The sequence below is a fragment of the Oncorhynchus tshawytscha genome, linkage group LG04 (genome assembly GCF_018296145.1).
Source record: "Oncorhynchus tshawytscha isolate Ot180627B linkage group LG04, Otsh_v2.0, whole genome shotgun sequence".
Taxonomy (NCBI): Eukaryota; Metazoa; Chordata; class Actinopteri; order Salmoniformes; family Salmonidae; genus Oncorhynchus; species Oncorhynchus tshawytscha.
In genome coordinates this window covers 65,381,827-65,388,735 of record NC_056432.1, presented here as the reverse complement: position 1 = coordinate 65,388,735, position 6,909 = coordinate 65,381,827, and the positions used below count along the sequence as shown (strand labels likewise).

The following is a 6,909-nucleotide window of genomic DNA, read 5'->3' as shown; positions in this document are numbered from 1 at the left end:
TAAAACGTGAATAGCTACTGTACTTGTGCTTTGAAAAAACGAACATTTATTCATATAGTTTGATCTAGCCCTTAAAAATTACTTTTACACACCGTTTTAAAATTAATAAAATAAAGAAATAAAAATACTTAAATGGTTATTTTATTTGAGTGTTGTTTTTAGGATTTTTACATTTAATTATATTCTCTAGTTTCATTCGAAATGTTTGCTTCGTGTCTGGGTCTGTTTACTGTGTCTGTGTGAAATGTGGTTTGAAGAGTCATGGGTGGGAGAAGAGGAAACACAAAAATCACTATCCAATTTATTTCTGGACTGGCTGCAGAATATGACATAATTTAACATGTTATGTGATGTTTACCTGTTGAGGAGGTTAATTTATTTAGCATGAAAAGAGGTCATCTGATTTCGACTGTCCATCACAGATCACAAAATGTGTTATTAAAAACTATAAGGCACTCAATGGAGGGTATAACATTGTTTAATGTGCTGCTTTAGTGATATTGCCGCTCAGTGAAAACTGTCGGTTAGTTCACCATCACTGGCTGCTTCTCAGACGCACTCCCAGGCGGTAGGGTTTTTGCGCCTGTGCAATGCCAAAAATCTGGCGGAAGTCAGGCGCATCTTCTTGTTCAGGCGAGACAAATTGGACATGTCGAAGCAAGGTTACCAGTATCAGAAGGAGCTCCGTGCGCGCTAACCCTTCTCCCAGGCATACACGAGAGCCTGTGGAACACAAACACAGTTATGTTGACGACACCTTCATACACATGCTGTAGTAAACATGGTGGACAAGCCGTTTCTACATGTACAGTGCCTTCGGAAAGTATTCAGGCCCCTTGACTTTTCCCACAGTTTGTTACGTTACAGCCTTATTCTAAAAAAACATTCTCAACAATCTATACACAATAGCCCAGAGTGACAAAGCGAAAACAGGTTTTTCGAAATGTTTGCTAATTTAATAAACATAAAAAACAGAAATACTTTATTTACATAAGTATTCAGACCTTTTGCTATGAGACTCGAAATTGAGCTCAGGTGCATCCTGTTTTCATTGATCATCCTTGAGATGTTTCTACAGCTTGATTTGAGTCCACCTGTGGTAAATTCAATTGATTGGACATGATTTGGAAAAGGCAAACACCTGTCTAGAAAACGTCAGACACAGCTGAACGTGCTGGTCAGAGCAAAAACCAATCCATGAGGTCGAAGGAATTGTCCGTTGTCACGCCCTGACCTGAGTTCTTTGTTTTCTTTATTGTTTTGGTTAGGTCAGGGTGTGACGATTGGTGGTATGTGTGTTTTTGTCTTGTCTTGGGTTTTTTGTATATCTATGGGGTTTTGGTTTGTCTAGGTAAATGTAGGTCTATGGTGGCCTGAATTGGTTCCCAATCAGAGGCAGCTGTTTATCGTTGTCTCTGATTGGGGATCCTATTTAGGTTGCCATTTTCCATTTTGGTTTTGTGGGTTATTGTCTATGTGTAGGTGCATGTCAGCACGCGTGTTTATAGCATCACGTTCGTTTTGTTATTTTTTTTAATAGTTTGTTTAGTGTTCTTCATTTAAATAAAGAAGAATATATTCAAATTACGCTGTGCCTTGGTCTCCTCACTATGACGAACGTGACATCCGTAGAGCTCCGAGACAGGATTGTGTTGAGGAACAGATCTGGGGAAGGGTACCAAAACATTTCTGCAGCATTGAAAGTCACCAATAATACAGTGGCCTCCATTCTTAAATGGAAGATGTTTGGAATCACCAAGACTCTTCCCAGAGCTGGCCGCCAGACCAAACTGAGCAATCGGCGAAGGACGTTGGTCAGGGAGGTGGCCAAGAAGCCGATGGTCACTCTGACAGAGCTCTAGAGTTCCTCTGTGGAGATGGGAGAAACTTCCATAAGGACAACCATCTCTGCAGCACTCCACCAGTCAGGCTTTTATGGTAGAGTGGCCCGACAGAAGCTACTCCTCAGTAAAAGGCACATGACAGCCCGCTTGGAGTTTTCCAAAAGGCATCTAAATACTCTCAGACCATGAGAAATAAGATTCTCTGGTCTGATGAAACCAATATTGAACTCTTTGGCTTGAATGCCAAGCATCACATCTGGAGAAATCCTAGCACCATCCCTACGGAGAAGCATTGTGGTGGCAGCATAATTTTTTTTCAGTCGTTTTTGACTAGTCAGGATTGAGGAAAAGAGCAAAGTACAGAGCGATCCTTGATGAAAACCTGCTCCAGAGCACTCAGGACCTCAGAATGGGGGTGAAGGTCTAGCCTTTAACTCAATGTGGATGTTGCCTGTAAATCCATGGCTTCTGGTTGGGATATGTACGTATAGTCACTGTGGGGAAACCATCATCAATACACTTATTGATGAAGCCAGTGACTGATGTGGTATATTCCTCAATGCCATCGGATGAATCGCGAAACATATTCCCGTCTGTGCTAGCAAAACAGTCCTGTAGCTTAGCTTCCATGTATTGAGCGGGTCGCTGGTACTTCCTGCTTGAGTTTTTGCTTGTAAGCAGGAATCAGGTCAGATTTGCCAAATGGAGGGCAAGGGTTAGCTTGTACACATCTCTGTGTTTGGAGTAAAGGTGGTCTTGAGTTTTGTTTCCTCCGGTTGCACATGTGACATGCTGGTAGAAATGAGGTAAAACGGAATGAAGTTCTCCTGCATTATACAGCTCATTGAGTGCGGTCTTAGTGCCTGCATCAGTTTGTGGTGTTAAATGAAAATGTTACTCTTTGGCCTGAATACAAAGTGTTATGTTTGGGGCTAATCCAATATAACACATTACTGAGTACCACTCCAATATTTTCAAGCAAAGTGGTGTCTGTATCATGTTATGGGTATACCTGTAACAGTTAAGAACTGGGGAAACTTTCAGAATAAAAAATAAACAGAACGGAGCAAAATCCTAGATGAAAACCTGGTTCAGTCTTCTTTCCATCAGAAACTGGGAGATGATTTCACCTTTCAGCAGGATAATAAGACAAAACACAAGGCCTAATCTACACTGGAGTTGCTTACCAAGAAAACAGTGAATGTTCCTGAGTGGTCGAATTATAGTTTTGACTTAAATCTACTTGAAAATCTATGGCAAGACCTGAAAATGGTTGTCTAGCAATGATAAACAACCAATTTGACAGAGCTTGAAGAATTTTGAAATGAATAATGGGCAAATGTTGCACAATCCAGATGTGGAAAGCTCTCAGAGACTTACCCAGAAAGACTAACAGCTGTAATTGCTGCCAAATGTGCCTCTACAAAGTACTGACTCAGGGGTGTGAATACTTATGTAAATTAGATATTTCTGTATTTCTTCTGTGTATTGTTTTGTATTGCTAAGTATTACTGCACTGTTGAAGCTAGAAAACTGTACCTGTAAACAGCCAATCTGTAAATAGCACACCCGACTACCTCACCCCCATATTATTACTTACCCTCTTGCTCTTTTGCACCCCAGTATCTCTACTTGCACATCATCATCTGCACATCTATCATTCCAGTATTAATAATAAATTGTAATTATTTTCACCTCTATGGCCTATTTATTGCCTACCTCCCTACTCTTCTATATTTGCACACACTGTACATAGATTTTTCGATTTTTCTTTTGTGTTATTGACTACGTTTGTTTATGTGTAACTCTGTGTTGTTGTTTTTGTCGCACTGCTTTGCTTTATATTGGCCAGGTCGCAGTTGTAAATGAGAACTTGTTCTCAACTGGCCTACCTGGTTAAATAAATGTGAAATGAAAAAAAAAGAAACACAAGCATTTCGCTGCACCTGCGATAACAACTGCAAATATGCGTACACAACCAATAAAATGTTATTTGATTTGACTATGGTGAAAACGTGAAACATTTTGGGCTTCCCTAGAAGTTGGAAAAACATGACATGCCAAAATGGGGATTTCCAGAGAAAACAAATAACTTATTTGAATGAAAACACTCTGCTATTGTATTGATTTTACATTGATTAGTTAAGTTAGAGCATGGATGTATGTGATCGAACTGTTAAATTGAGTGTTTCATAAAAACGTACACACATAATGTCTGGGGGACATAAAATGCACTCTATTGGTGGAACGACCCTGGTTTTCCATTATGATTTTTTTCCATTAGGATATATATTATTATTATTTTAATTAAAGGTAGTGGAGTAGCAGCAGTCGTAGTGATAATAGTGTTATGTACGGTTAAATGGTTATGGTTAAATCCTGTATCCTACTGATGAGGGTGAGGAAGACTGGGTTGTCGTATCCAAACCTTTCCCCGTAAATCAGTGAGCAGATTATGTGTGTGTGTGTGTGGCTGTACCAGCATTGCACTCCAGCACAGAGCAGGTGTGGGAGACCTCCTCGAGGATGCGCTCTTCCATGGAGCGTTTGCCCAGACCAAAGTTTCTCAGCGTGGTCAGAGCAAAGCGTCTGTGGTCTCTCCAGCTGGAGACAAAATCTTTGTTGATGATCCCTGATGAACACATGTAACAGGGTTGGTTATGATTCCACCAGTCTGATATTGACATGCAAGCAGCCGGTCACGTTCTGAAATACTGTATTCTATTACAATGTGTAAGAGTTCACTATGTATATTTCCTAACGTCTAAATGTACTTGATATATATGTATATACACTACTGTTCAAAAGTTTGGGGTCACTTAGAAATAACCCACAAATGCTGATGCTCCAGATACTCAACAAGTCTAATGAAGGCCAGTTTGATTGCCTCTTTAATCAGAACAACCGTTTTCAGCTGTGCTAACATAATTGCAAATGGTTTTCCAATGATCAATTAGCCCTTTAAATTGATAAACTTGGATTAGCTAACGCAACGTGCCATTGGAACACAGAAGTGATGGTTGCTGATAATGGGCCTCTGTACGCCTATGTAGATGTTCCATTAAAAATCAGCCATTTCCAGCTACAATAGTCATTTACAACATTAACAATGTCTACACTGTATTTCTGAAACATTTTATGTTATTTTAATGGACAAAAAATATGCTTTTCTTTAAAAACAAGGACATTTCTAAGTGACCCCAAACTTTTGAACAATAGTATATATATATATATATACATTAGATGTTGGGGGGCTTCCTGTGATGTGGTTTTGTATGCATGATTGCCCTATACGTGAGTTAGCTAGCATGCCCTTAATGTAATGGTCACATTAACTCCCTGCTAATTCACAGTTATTTCCATGCTAACAGACGAATCTCACAAATCTACAGTCGTCAACAAACTGTTGTCCAGCACATCTAATGTGCTTCCTTTTTTCTATCATCAGGTACTTACATTTATTGTATTTTGTGCTATTTTTGTCATTGTTATGATGTTTGAAAACAAAATGCCCAGTCTGATATACAGTATGTATGCAAGCAAGTAAACACCAATCAACTGGGACCGCTGGCTGGGAATGTCTTTAAGAAAACAACTCAAGAGAGTTAAGAAGTATGATCCCTATCTATTAGACACACACACACACACATACAGTATACACAGACACACAGACATACAGTACATACATACCAGTGGAGGCTGCTGAGGGGAGGACGGCTCATAATAATTGCTTGAATAGAGTCAATGGAATGGTATCAAAGATGTGGTTACCATGTGGTTGATACTATTCCATTGACTCCATTCCAGCCATTACTATTAGCCATCCTCCCCTCAGCAGCCTCCACTGATACATATGCAGTTCACACAGTACCGACAAGGCAGTGTGTTTGTGCTCTGCATTATATAAACTGATTTAAGGTCACCTCTACTTCTACCTACACCAATACAATTATATCACAAATTATAAAGCTGACCCAGGACCAGCCTAGGGGACACTAGGGGTTAAAAACACAGTACCTGTGCATTCTGTGATGTCGCTGATCATGAGATGGTTTGGTCATCCTGAAAATTCAGCTGTGCATGTCACCAGTGCCTCACAAACCGCCTCAAGGCCATTCAGAACCACGACAGGTCGTGAACCGATGTACAGACAGAACACGTTACCATAGCGCCTCTTCAGCTGAAACACAGAGGTAGAGAGAGGGAGAGAGAGTTCCCAAGCTGAACAGTAAGTTGTGTGACAAGTCAGATACATCTGAAGATAAAACCAAACCATAGCAACTACTGACAGTTCCAGAGGAGGACAGCACATAATAATGGCTGGAACAGAGCGAATGGAATGATGAATTTGATACCATACCACCTATTCCGCTCCAGCCATTTACCACGAGCCCGTCCTCCCCAATTAAGGTGCCACCAACCTCCTGTGAAAAGTTATTGTATTGTATCATTGACACTCCTCACTATCTGGGTTAAATTAATATGGATGAACAAACGTCTGTAACAAAACAAATCCCCAAAACAAAACCTTTTTGAGGGTTCTTTCAAAAGCGGAGACAGTGCATGTTGATTTAGGCCTGATTAAACCTTTTGGAACCTGACCTATTTTGGATCAAACACAGTTTAGTGGCTGTTGCTGCTCTGACATGAATCACAATGGCATTTTAAGTTAGTATCTAAAATGCTTTAGTTGAAAGTCTTCTAAAAACATAGTTGTTTGTTCAAGCTTAAAGGTCTGTAAGGACGCTACAAAACCATATCTTCCTGCACACAGTTTGGGCAACTTCAAACAAAACCAAATTACTGGTAACTATTCAATCACTGACAACATACAGTGTATGACACAAAAATAAACCCAGGGTAAACCAAACTTTTCCAGGTTTGTGGATTTTTTGTAAAGTTCTCTTACCCTTTCCAGGTCTTTGAGGGGGTTGACAGGGTCCAGCTGTAGCAGATTGCCTAGGATGGGCAGGGGACAGGGTTCTGGGGGGAGGTTTTTAGGTCAGCGGACCCTGATCAAGAAGAACAGAAGGAAAAATAGCAACAACATCACCGAGCCTATCAT

General features: G+C 40.2%; 1 pseudogene; it reads right to left on the bottom strand.

Moving 5' to 3' along the window:
• Positions 1-397: 397 nt before the first annotated feature.
• LOC112264060 lies at positions 398-6,909 on the bottom strand (annotated as a pseudogene).